This window comes from Dendropsophus ebraccatus, chromosome 9 (genome assembly GCF_027789765.1).
Source record: "Dendropsophus ebraccatus isolate aDenEbr1 chromosome 9, aDenEbr1.pat, whole genome shotgun sequence".
Taxonomy (NCBI): domain Eukaryota; kingdom Metazoa; phylum Chordata; class Amphibia; order Anura; family Hylidae; genus Dendropsophus; species Dendropsophus ebraccatus.
The window spans coordinates 107816774-107830601 of record NC_091462.1 but is presented as its reverse complement, the minus strand read 5'-3'; the positions used below and the strand labels follow the sequence as shown (position 1 = coordinate 107830601).

The 13828-nt window shown below is 44.6% G+C and overlaps 2 protein-coding genes across 12 annotated transcripts in view; one reads left to right on the top strand and one right to left on the bottom strand.

The window, feature by feature from the left end:
* The window catches only part of PLD6 (phospholipase D family member 6), an 83868-nt gene that overhangs the window by 3226 nt on the left and 66814 nt on the right, over positions 1-13828 (bottom strand). Inside the window, exon 3 of one of the 3 annotated variants that reach the window (XM_069984278.1) lies at positions 9360-9418. The exons of the other annotated variants lie outside the window; for them this stretch is intronic. The gene's annotated coding sequence lies outside the window, so the exon portion shown is untranslated. Of the gene's footprint in view, positions 1-9359; positions 9419-13828 lie in introns of those variants that run through there. 3 annotated transcript variants of the gene reach the window in all.
* The window catches only part of MPRIP (myosin phosphatase Rho interacting protein), an 84429-nt gene that overhangs the window by 24835 nt on the left and 45766 nt on the right, over positions 1-13828 (top strand). The window lies entirely within an intron of this gene.

The following is a 13828-nucleotide window of genomic DNA, read 5'->3' as shown; positions in this document are numbered from 1 at the left end:
TAGGTATGTATATAGATTTATATACTAAGAGCCCATGAGAATTACCTTTGAGCATTCTGCGGGAGTGTGTATCGGTATATAGAGTAAGAGCCTATTAGAGTTTAGTGTTGGCATAACCTAGGATAGATAGATAGAGCCTATGAGAATGACTTGTCAGCCTGGCGCTGTATTTCTGCGCTCTTCACAGGAGTTTCCATTCAGAGACTTGGAGCACTCCGGCGACTATCAGGGCATGATGGGAATTGTAGTTTTGCAACAACAGAAGCAGACATGGTTGTGGTTGTATCTGGTCTGCACTATATGGCCCAGACAACTAGAAGCATGCAGATTAACTCTCATGTGCCCTCTGTGTTTTCATTCACTGATGGAAAGCTGAGGGCTTTAAAATGCTGAAGAATGGATAAACCCATAACAGTGCTCAGTACCATGACTTTGAGAACATAGCGGGGGCCTCATCCTAGAGGTTGACGGTGACTTTGCGGTGTACAGCGGCAGGCGTTTTGGTTGCCCTCAGGCGTGGCCCCCGGACCCCTCATACAGTGGGGTCCCTGCTCTCTTGTGATTGGCTGTTTGCAGGCTACGTGTACGTCTCTTCTCTGCTTCATCCTCCTGACAGATGGTGAAATATTTTCACGCTAACGTTATGTTGTGACTGAATTTCAGTTGTGCCCCGGGATAGAAGATGAAGCTCAGACTCAGCACTTACACATACAGACATGTTCTGGATTTCTGCCTTCGGATGGTCCAGTGCTCTATGGGTGCATACAGCTCAGTGACTGAAGGACTAAAACTCCCAGCATTTGGGGGATATCTATAATGCCACTTTCCCCAAACTTTGGCTCTCGGGGAATGTTTGAAGTTGTAGTTTTGCAACAGCAGAGAGCCATGGTTGGACAGCACAGGTATAGTCAGATCTAGAGCAGGATGAGAGTTGTAGTTTGTTGTGGTTGGACCAGTGTTGCCCAAGCTGTGGTAGTCCGGCTCTTGCATACTCTAGATTTAACAAGACCTGTATTTTCCAACCCATAGGTCTACCACAACCCTCAGCATGCCCTGCAGTTTTGTATAGTATTGTAACGATTGGGAAAAAACCTCTTTACTGCATGGCGTTCCAGGCTGGCACCATTGGTACCACTACCCAGCCCTGGCTGCATGCACCCTCTATACTACATACACGGTGGGGGTTGGCCTGAGGATAGCAGGTCTGGAATAGTTTGGTGACACAAGGTGCATGGCGATATCAGTGCTGATGTAGAAGGTCATTCAGGGTCGGTGGAAAGTCGGGTGATAACGCCCTATTAGAAGCACCTTGTTTGTCAGGACATTTTTGGAAATGTGCTTTACAGATCCATTGAGGGACAAGGGCTGGATGTGAGGGGGTTAAGCAGTTTTATTGTCTCCAGCAGATACGGTGAATAGAGAGGCGTGTCGCTACGTGCCGCAGCCAGTGTATAATGTGCATTCCTCAGGCCCTGTGTTCTACCTGAGTGGCGGCATTTGTCTGTAGGCGCCAGCCACCCAAAAATGTGTCGGCCCCACAAGAAATAATTAAAAAGGGGTCAAAACAAAAAATATATACTCTTTTCTCTCATCTCCGCTCTGCAAGAACTGAAGCCACAACACTACAGAACTACAGATCTGGGACGACGCCAACTCCCCCTCCCCCACCGCTGAGAATACTATACCAATAGCAGCCAGGGACACTCTACAAGGGGTTGACAAACTTGTCTAAATGATTAATGATTTGTGTTGCTGTGCACAATGATGCCCTATAATAGCCTCCCTGTATCCAGGCAACCAGGGACAGGTAACAGGCCATGATACCAGGGCACCAGTGACCCATCATGCATGTCTGAGGCGAGGGGGGAAAAAGAACCCAAACCTTTGTATAGTATTTCATCCTCTTCAATGATTACTGTAATTCGGCAGTTTCTCTTTTCATGAACCAGGAAGCTCAGGATGAACACAGTTCCAGTTGGTTAATAAACAGATTCAGGAGAGAATAGCAGCAGAAAATCGTGGGTGTGATGGTACCAATTACCCCCCTGCCGTGTCAGTTTCTGGGCACAATGGGTTCCCGTCCAATGTTTGCTGCAAACAATATTTTTTCTGTCCTGTGCAGCTCGGTTGTAGTAAATAACCCGGGGCGCAGCCATTCCTGCCTCTTTCTTCCTTATGCATGGCATGTAAATGAGAGGGGGAGAGACTTATAGGCAATTACGGCGACGCTGCACGTACAGTCGTTTTGATAAAAGAAACAAACAAACGGGTAATTATCAGCGCTCATCCCCCTTTTATAGAGCTGTCCTTCAGACGACTTAATAACTTGTTGTTGGTATAGAAGCGGCATACACTTCTGGAGTAATAGGCGTCTGTCCAAATAACCCAGCAGAATTGCCTGCAAAAGACTTTTGTTGTGGCCCCGGGCCCGTCCGCCTTTTTAATCTTGGTTCAGACAGTGTTGTGTAGACAGAATTCACAGTCCTGGTGTAAAGTTACCTCATCTGTCAGATAGCATGCCAGTCTATAGCTACCAACTGCACTGTGTCCTGGCATTTAAAGTGTACCTGTCATTATAACTTTAAAAATCTAAATCAACAGTAGATGTGATATAAAGCAAGTTTGCAATATACATTCATTATTGTTTTTGTTGTTATCCTGCTATAAAACAAATCTTAACTTACTAGAAATCCAGGTCCAGTCTCCTGAAGGCAGATTTTCTGACTTAATGCTGGTTGAAAAAAGAGACTTCCAGCCAGTACATGTCATATAACGTCTCAATGTGTCCGTCAGTCCCATGTTTGCCTTCTCTCTGTGAGTGCTCAGATGTCCTGGGAAACACTGGACGCAGGAACAGTTTTCTGACTGTTTACTGTTTTTTGAGAAAAAAAGTCAGAAAACAGGAATTGTCGTGTTCTCCATGATGATAAAAAAAACAACAACACTTAATTGCAGACTTTCTTTATATCACATCTACTGTTGTTTTAGATTTTGAAAGTTATAACGACAGGGACACTTTAAACACGCTGAGCCTATTACATTTATATCTTCTCCAATGTACAGGAATATAACTACTATAATACTGCCACCTATGTACAAGGATATAACTACTATAATACTGCTCCTATATACAGGAATATAACTACTATAATACTGCCTTCTATATACAGGAATATAACTACTATAATACTGCTCCTATATACAAGAATATAACTATTATAATACTGCCCCCTATATACAAGAATATAACTACTATAATACTGCCACCTATGTACAAGGATATAACTACTATAATACTGCTCCTATATACAGGAATATAACTGCTATAATACTGCTCCTATATACAAGAATATAACTACTATAATACTGCTCCTATATACAAGAATATAACTACTATAATACTGCCCCCTATATACAAGAATATAACTACTATAATACTGCTCCTATATACAGGAATATAACTACTATAATACTGCTCCTATATATAAGAATATAACTACTATAATACTGCCTCCTATATACAGGGATATAACTACTATAATACACGGAAACTGGAGAGAAATAACGGCTGCACATCCCATCTATGGCTGATACTAATGCCGCTAGGCCTATTTTAAAATTCAACACCAGAGTGTCTGTATATGATTTGATCAAGCCATAATAGCCCCGTGTACCAACGTGCAGGCCCTGGAATGGCCCTGCAACCCCCATGTCACAGGACCAGACCCAAAAAGCCCCACCAGAACCCGGGCTTTTGGGTCTGGTCCTGTGACATTGGGGTTGCAGGGCCATTCCATGGCCTCCCTTTCCTGCACGTGCACGCTTTGCGGGGGTGGCGGTCACTGACCGACACTGTGTGGAGTTAGCGTAGGGACCCGTGTGAACCAGAGGACCTGCGCGGTAGTACACGGGGCTATTATGGTTTGATCAAATCATATACAGACACTCTGGTGTTGATTTTTAATATAGGCCTAGCGGCATTAGTATCAGCCATAGGATGTGCAGCCGTTCCTTTCTCTCCAGTTTCCGCGATAACTACTATAATACTGTACAAGAATAATACTAGTCAGGTGTGTAGTGAACAGGGAATAGTGTTGTGGTGCTATATCGTAGGATTATGCACTTTATCAGCAAAGAGAAGTCTACACATTGCTGATAATCTTTGACTTTATGACCTCCTATGATATATGGGTCTCTCAACCTCTTAGTCGGTGTTTATTGGGAAGTGACAGTCACTGTCATGGATTATGAAAGTCTCTTTTCTCCTTCGGTCGATGTGTTTATCATGGGAGTATTCCTGCTGATAAGCTGCGTTACCCAAGGACTTTGTATCCATCCTGGTTTGTAGCCTGGTATTTCCTGGTGCCTTTTAAGGGCACAGTCTGCAGGCGCAGTCGGTGGGCAGCCATATGCTTTATACCCCCTGTAATTGAAATCAGATGGACAAGAGCCGAGGAATCTGACGTCCCCACGTCCGTCCCCTTCTCCCATCAACCGCAGGCCTGTGCATCGTGGGAGCATCTGCCTCACTCACTGGGTTAATAGTGGACTCTATATCTTCAGCTGCTTCCCATGGACTGTGTGTTGTGTCTCCAGGAAGTATGGGGGAGGGGGTCCGGCCCTGAATAGTTAAATTAACACACAGTCTATATATAAATCGAATAGATGGCAGGCGCTCCCAGGATGCTGCCGTATTTTCATAGGTTTTTACAATGATTCGGATGAAAAAAAAAGTTCCAGAATTTATCGTTGAAGTGATCTGTAGGGAGGCTCCAGATCCGGGGCTGCAGTATATGAGGAGGACAGACGAGTATGGGGCAATAACCCACAGCATCTGTAGGCATACTGACAATAAGCAACCCACCGTCCCACGCACATGGGGTAAAGAAGTGACCTAAAGGCTTGGCAGGACTCTGAGTAGTAGGATTGGGCAAGCAAGGAAGATTTTGCCAGATGAGCACTTTGTTGCCCCCTCGGGACAGTTTTAGAGACGTCTGCTCCTGTGAACCTCTGGCACTCTTCGGTGCCTAAAGATGATTTTATGCAAAATTTCCCATAAACTATAAAATATTTGCCAGTAACTACCCGGTAATGTTTTGGACTCATCGTCGTCTTCCATCACGTTGTTAAATTCTATTCAGCCCTTTCTTATGTCTTTTTCTTCCTTGGCTGTTAGCTGCCATTACAGTGCCCAGCCTGGACTTTCGTCAGCTGAAGTAGGCACATCTTCTATGGTTGGCAATCTGTGTTAACCTGCTGAGGGTGGAGTAGACGGGGAGCTCGGTATAATATTGGTACATCCTTATGCACGTCCACATTAGACATTTGGGGGCTACAGGAGAATTGAGTATCGACCCCCACAGGTGATGATGTAGTAGCTACACAGTTAGCTGGCTATACACATCCAACAGTGGCCACCTATCATTTGTGTGTTGGAATATAGGGAAAAGGGAGAAAACCTCATCTGGTTAACTTTGGCGAGAGTTTATCAGGAAGAAAACCAACATTCAAGATGTCGGGACAGTTGGGAGGCCGCCAACACATGGTCGCTCTTGTCCACACCACAGGGTTTGGCTGATACGTCTAATGTGTATGGGGAGCCTTTAGGTTGATATAGGCTGTTTGACCACTGATTTGCAGTTGTTCAACCATCATCGGCTGGAAGATCATTTTGTAGACAGGCCTTGATTTCCATGTTGGCTGTTAGTTGTTCAGAGTGGCGGTATATGATCAGTGGCTCCAGGCAAAAGATGACTTTTTGTGGGAATGTACTGAGACTGTTCCTCCTTCATGGATTGTTGATTGATGAACCAATTATCGACCGAAAAATATTGGGAGTCAGTGGTCTGTCTTTGGATGGCTAAAGGTAGCCGCACGTTAGCTTGTGTGGTGCAAGTTTATGAGGCCATGCCTGCCAATATTCACCATTCTCCTGAACACTCTGGTTCAAATTGGAGATTGGAGGTGCTAGTCGCTCTCTGACCTCATCCCTCAGGGTAGAGTCATCAGATGGTTGAGTGGTCCTGCAGAAATTGGTACATTTGTCCGAAACATGGCTATACACATTAGCAGTACGGTTGTCTGGCTGTTTACTGTTTATGGCAGCCTACCAACTCGACTTGACTAATGATTGGGTAGAGGAGGACTGAGCTTGTTAGATTTCAACTGCCTGAACCTTTCGTGTTTGGTGAGATAAGCCACTGCCAGGGAATCTGGCCCCCTTCTTCATTCAGAACACATAAATGCTTGGCTGAACGCAAGCTGAACATTCATATGTATGAAAGGATTGATAGCTATAGTTGAGCAGACAGCTATCGCATGAATGTGGGTTCCTCATTGGAGGCCCTTTAAACAATCATTTGAGATGAGAAAGTTTACAGTAAGTTAGGATTAATCTTGGCCACAGTCCTAGCAATCCTTACAGTCTTATACCAGGCCTTGATGTAGCATTAAAAGCCTTCTCCCCCCCCACACACACACACAGAAAATGAAATCAATTGCCAATCCGTTCCGGCATAGTTGCTGGTTTATTTTTATATTTATTTTTTTTTATTGACATTGTCCGTCATCAGCTTTAATGTGATGTGTAAGGGCACCTTAAGAAGTGCCTGATCATTGCAAATCAAAGGTTGAGATTTACAGGTTTTTAGACTCTTACAAAGAGACCTAAAAAGCCTTTGAGCGTTGCGCTCATGTGTCGCCCATGTGTCCTGCCCAGCGAGGAGTGAGGGAGTTAAACCCTGATGTCATTCCTTCACCTCCATCTGGTCCTGGTAGCAGAAACAGCTGTTCCTCGCCTGCGTCTGGGAGTGTGAGACTCCTTTGGTAGCTGCTATGTGTAATTGCAGTGGAAAATCGCTCCCCGCAAAGTCCTCAAAAAACGCCTCTTTGAACCACTTCCCGGCCATTCTTGGGCAAATTGCAGCAAATCCTGTGTAATAAGTGAGAGCTTTCTCCTGTTATGGGCAAGGTCCCGCGCTCCGGGTCATGACGTTCCCATTCCAGAAGCTAAACACGAATTGCTGGTTCTAGACTCCTCATCAACTTGGGAGCTGCTTCTTCTTTTATGTGTAAAAGTCTACAATTAGGCCAATTCAGGCAGATATCGCTCTGTGTAAAAAAGACAATGAACAGCTAAGGAGCTAACCTTTGGTTGGTCGAGGTCTTTCAACATGTTGAAAAATCATTGGCTGCGCATCACTATATGTAATAGTCGCGGCTGACGAGAATGAATGTTTTGGTAATGCTTGGGGCGGAACTTGTGTTATTTCCAGGGTACTTAAATGAGCAAAACTGATGGAGCCATTACATTGGGGAATTGCTTTGTAGGCAGTTGCCTGGAGGGATCAACCCTCCCTTATGATCTACAGAAGAATCATCAGTGCTATGGACGCCCATATAATAGATGCGCTATTTGCTATTGCTCATGGCTGGGACTCTACTTTATGGGCAGAATTGTTGTTGTAGCCCTTTAATTAAAGGTGTATCCCACTTACTGAGCAGGTTATTATAGCCATTGTGTTGCTTGCTGTAAAAGAGAAGAGTCATCTTACGTTCCGGCTTCCAGCATTGTGCACTTTTTTGTAGTCAAATACAACACATGTATATGTTTGTGTATGTACGTGTATAATCTGGTGCTGGACATTTTATGCACCGACATGCGGGTGCATTAGTAGGCCCACAGACTTGCACACATTCCCCCCATCGGGTCTGGCTTTCTTATGTAGAATTCTCTGCTTCGGCTCGGTTGTCTCTGCTTTGGTTCTATTAAATTTTTATTAGTGTAAAGCCTTCAGTGTCCCAGGGACCAACCCCGTCGCCCCCCGCTGTCTGTGGGAAGCCTAAGCCTGAGGCTCTATTCTCAAGCATTCCTAAATTCGTATATATATCCCCCTTCTACTGGCAACATGCCTAATTGTTCCGTTATTTGTGCTTTTTATCCCCCAGTTGGAACGGGCCGAGGAGTGGATATCCTCAAGCTCAGTGACTTCTAGAGCAGGGCTCTTTGTGACACCACCTCGGGGCCAGAGGATGTGGAATCTGGATGTAAGAGCTGGAAATCAGACCCCGAAGCCTATAGAACTGTGAACTCCAAGATGGGGCTCTTCAGCTGTCGCTAAACTCCTATAATGTACTGACTGCCAAAGCTGGAAAGGACATTACAGGAGTTGTAGTTTTGCAACAGCTGGAGAGTCACAGGTTGGTAAACAGTCATATGGCACAGATTGTGGTTGTTGTGGAAAAGATGGTCAAGGCATGCTGGGAGCTTTAATTTTGCCACAGGTTGGAGAGCACTAGGACATACCAAATATAAAGGCATTGTTGGTGATTTTTTTGGAGATGGCAAAGGCTGCTGGGAATTGTAGTTTTTCAATAGCTGGACAGCCATAGACTGGGAAGCATTAAGGCATATTGATGGTGGTTGTTGGGGATGCCAAACACTGTCAGTACATGATGGGAGTTTGTATTTTTGCAGCATGCTGGGGAACACTTCAAGAAAGCGACGTGTATAAGGAGGTGCAGTGATGACTGCACAGTGTCAGATCTAACCTGTGCCATCCGGTAGTAGTCACCCAGCATCTGTTACCCATATAGGAAACCAAGGCTTATCCAAAATATGGGCATCTCTTGACAACTCTGGTGCTTTCAGAAGCGATTACACTGAGGTTTTTGTGGGTTTGATCAACCAGATCTCATCCAGGTTCACTTACTGTGTCTGTGATTTGAAATCCCCCGCAGAGCTCGCAATCTACATCGGCAGGGGCAGCACATTCGGCTTAGATTAGTGGGGTTGGCCGGGTACATTGTGCTATGCAGCAGAGTCGTATTATCACAGGAGTAGGGAGCAGTTTCTTGGAATATTCGCAGCGGTGGCAAAGTGAACCCCCCTCCTTCATACACGTCTTTACTTACGAAACAGAAGCGGAATTGCACAATGCGAGGAATGAGGTCTTGCCGATAACACCTGGATACAGTCAGGAGGCTGCCAGCATTGTCACTCTGGGTGATTTAGGGGCCGAACTACTGCCCAAGTCTCGTCTCCTGTGGAGCCTTTGCATTAAAGGGACAGGAGGGTGGGCAACGTGAAGAGAACAAGGTCCATCAACCTTATCGGCCTGTGATTTTCTTTTCCTTCTCCTCGGCTGACGATGCTATTTTTACCTGTTTTTTTTATTTTTTTTTAGGCTTCTCTGTTTTATAATTTAGATTGTGGAAATTAATTTTCTGAACATCCTGATCACAAGTCCAGTGCCTACTTTAGGAGGCCACATTGTGTCTGCGTAGATTAAGCGCAGCCCCTCCCGTCCTCCGCCCAGGAATGAATTCACCGGCCCATGCTTTGTCTCATTGTGGCCTTGGTATATTTTGGATATTCAACGCCAGGCTCACAATGTAGATGTCTGACAGCAGCCGCCGCCTGTGGGAATAACGGGAAAGGAAGAGGGGATTGTGTTTAGACATTTTGACATTTGTTCAAGATGGTGACAGTGAACCCCCCACGTCCCTTCGAGAAACGTCCTTTGTATGAATTAAAAACGCATTGAGAACACTGTTTGCATTTTTATTCGACTTCCAAAGCTGCATTCACAATTGTGTTTCATGATATCATGCAGATAGAGCAGACCAAGAGGTTTTTTTAGGACAAGGAGCAGAATTTACCTGTAAGAAAAGCTATAGTCACAAATTGGCATAAGCTTTAAAAAGTAAAAAAAAAAAATCTCTATTACACGTAGGAATATTTGCTGTATATAAAATGTAAAAAATTTGAGTTGGCTTTCAATGACTGCTTGCTTTGGTGACCGCAAAGCACATTCGATAGTTGTCGGCTGAACCCTATAATTTTGCCAACCATCTGATGTCTGTAGGGGGCTTCCAGTTCTCTGCAGACAGATGATGTCTGGGGGGATCAAGCCAGTTGGAATTCAGCTGCCCAATCCTTCCCTCCATTACCTCGCTACATGCACACTTGGTTGAGCTGAGCATGCATGTGTATGGAGGAATAGAGAGAGTGATAGCTGTCAGCCAAACAGATACTGGACTGACTGCTATCTTATGCGAAGGGCCAGTTTATCTTGACTGTCTTCCTTACAATGTAAGCAGTCCACCTTGAGCTGAACTTAAAGGGGATTTCCAGGGATAATATTTTCTTTCAAATGAAATGGTGTCAGAAATTTACATATTTGTAATTCACTTCAATTTAAAAATTTCCAGTCTGACACAGTGCTCTCTGCTGCCACCTCTGTGCGTAACAGGAACTGTCCAGAGCAAGAGACGGTTTTTTTAATGGGGATTTGCTTCACATACAGTCAGAGGTTTCTGTCACATACAGTGGTGGCAGCGGAGAGCTCTGTCAGACTGGAAAGAATACACCACTTACTGCAGGACATACAGCAGCTGATAAGTACTGAATATTTTTAAATCTATGTAACTCTCTGACACTAATTAGTTTGAAAGGAAAATCATTTAGCTGGAGTTCCCCTTTAACCGCTGCTCAGTCCTGGAAGCCAAACTCTTACATACGGTGACATTGTGATAAACTGCAGCTATGTGTTTCCATGCATGCATTTTTCCATTCACTGATTGCAGATGGAGATCTCGAAAATAGTGAGAATTGAAATGGAGAGAAATTTGCGGGACGTCTATTTATACAATGATGAAGCTTCATGTGCCGGGCAGTACAATAACAATGTATAATCTTGAGGAAATAGAAAGCCTTATAAAGCGAGGGCCACGCGTGTAGCGTTTTACAGCCTGCCGAGTGTTTATCCGGGGCCCGGGTTACAGTCCGCTTTACATGCCTAGTAAAAGTCGGCACCTCTGTAACCGCTCCCTCTGTTCCATCATTCATGGTTTATACTACATATACTATACAACCCTCGTATGCCAGCTAATGCAACCTGTCAGCAGAGAGAATCCGCGCTAGATACAATTGAAGGAAACCAAACAAAAATGGTTCCGTTTGGTGACTGCAAGCAGAGGTCTTAACAATGAAAGAATAGAAGTTGTAGAACTGTCTGCACTTGCCTGCTGTTGTGGGCGCACTGAGGGCGATGCACGGTTGGCCAGTTATAGAGGAGGCCGTGGTGTGCAGAGATTACAGTGTTATGAATGTAGCATTGTGCTGCAGATCAGGGCTGTGTGATGTGGGAACCTCTGCTAGTGAAGGTCAGGGGTATGAATGCTTTGTTCCCGCCCGCACGCCCTGTGCATATTTCTCAGCGTACACACACAGTCGTCTTGTTGGCATGTTGGTGTTGACATCTGCTGGCACAGGTTCGTCCTGTTTCAGTACTCGAGCTTATACCTGTACGTCACTGATCCGACCGGCACAGACTACTCCATTCATGCGCTGCACACTGACGCTCACTACAGCCATACTGGCCTGGCTGGATTACTGCTACATAACAGGCAGGTTGAGAAGATCATTAGCAGATTATATCGAAAATGCAGAAAATCCATGGTTGATATAATGCGATTTAAAAACGGTGAAAAAAATTAATAAATAAAATCTGTCATGATGGACACTAATATGCTCAGCCCAGTACAGTAAGAGTGAGGGGCCATGTTATGGCTGCTGGGTGTACTTGTTCATGCACACATGATGGTGAATGGGTGTATGATTTTGCTGTTATAACTCAGTAGTTGGATCCCCCATGTGAGTGCAATGTAGTTCTCATGCAACAGCTGCAATATAGGCTACAGTCACATGTAGGGCTGTCTGTAGCCATGGACCTGTAAGTATTTTTTTGCAACATGGATCATAACTAATAACACTCATGGGAGGTGTGAATGGGGCCGTTCAAGTGGGTTCCGTCGTCCGTCAACAATTGAAGAAAGAAATTACAGACGTAAAAAAGTAGCATTAAAATAAGATGTCAGCCAAACACACGTCTGATGGCCATCTTTTCTGATCCCCTGACATCTTCTCCACTCATTGAAACACCTTCCAGGCTGTCGTAAGCCATTGGAATCTTTTGTTAAATTTGTAACACGCAACCAAGTTTGGTTGGTTAAAAAAAAAATTGTGGATATGAATATTTACAGGCTTAAAAGGGTTAACATCAAGAGGCTTCTGCATAGATCGGAAAGGAAGTCTACAATCGGAGGGCCTGGGGGCATCAGAACTTGGTCCAACTGGAAGGAGCGCGACCCTGGATGAGTTACATGAAGGGCAAGCGAGTCTGTGATTGAGTAAAGAGCAGCGTCTGCCGGTTAAGTCCTCTCACATAATAGCCTTATAAGGACACAGACGGACCCGCTACGCTGGTGGAATCTTAACTTTTTTGTGTGCGCTTGAAGCAGACAGATTAGTTATTTTGGGTATAAGGTCGTGTTCCAATTACACCCTCCTTCCCAGGCATTTGTTTTAGGGAAATTTGGAAAGGGGGGGGGGATTTAACCCCTTTCAGACTTTAACGGCTGTCTGAAGTCATTGGCCCGCAGGCCAAGTCTCTACATCAGACACTTTAAAGACAAAATATATAAGTGATAAATGAGTGCTAGGTCCGGTCTGAACTGTAGCTACTGGCATCATTGTATGGAGATGATCTCTGGTGTCCCAAGCCTCGCTGCACCCTTGTCTCCAGTGACTTTCCCTGAGATAGCCCTGATGTCTCCTCCACTCATTGAACTCATGTCACTGCATCTCAATTGCTCGCTTCCTTCACGACGCCTTCACTTACCAAAGGAGAAGCACGTCTGAGTTTGCTTTCATACTTAAGACTGTCAGCATAAAAAATAAAAAAGCAATATGCATGTCTCCTCCTGCGAAGGTTTTTTTCTACTCAGACTTAGACTTCACTTTAAAAAAGTTGAAAATTTTTTTTTGCTCCTAGAACCTTTATTCACGTTTTTTTTTAGTGACAATATATCCATTTCTGTGGAAGAAAAGGGTTAAAACCAAAAGATAGAATCTGAACCAGTTGCATAATCTAATTTATCAGAGACCTTTCGGGGGACTGGAGGGAGCCTTAATATTGGTGGGACATGGCTGAACCTTGGGGGGGGGGGGGGGAGGACATGGCTGAACCTTGTGGGGGGGAGGACATGGCTGAATCTTGTGGAAGCTACCAGCCAAAAACTAGACTAATGCCTATAGCTAAGAAGCAGAGAAGATGACAAATCGCCAATCTAAATGGTCAGCTTGCTCACATTTCTGGAATATCATGTAAAGTAGTCTGCTCTATACATAGTATATATTTAGGTCACTACACAAGAATGTCACTAATGTTGTGAGTATATAGGTCACTCAATGGTTGTTATGCTGTAGTATCTCCCCGAGGGAAGCTTTCAGCGTGGAGTGTCTCAGCTGATGGTGCTGGTTACGGATCATTGATGATTGCTCTCACGCCATAGTATAATTCTCCTGGACCTGGGTAAACTTTCTTGTCTTCACCTTGTGTCTTGGCTTGTATTGAGCATTGCGCATAGTGATGTCCATGGGGTACGGTTGATGGAACTTACATGGTGGTCAGCCCTACGTCACAGAGTCCTAAATCCGTCTGTTTGTACATGACATCTCTTTTGGCCAGGGTTAGAGGAAATGCATGCTCAGAAAGCTCATTCTTTGCCTAAGGCATTGCTGGAGATGTTACTGAACTCTCACGCTCTTCAGCCATTCATCATCTCCACTTCTGTCTAATAAAGAGGCCTCTTCCCCGTAGACTGCTTCTTGACACACTGAATAGCAAGTTCTTCTACCTTGTTACCTGTGAACCTCACTTCTGGTTTCTAAATCTGTATGACTGCCGCTGGTGCAGTCTCCATGGATGTATGAGAGTGACTGTATGTGTTGTAGACACCTGACTCCTCAAAGAGGTGTGTTGTT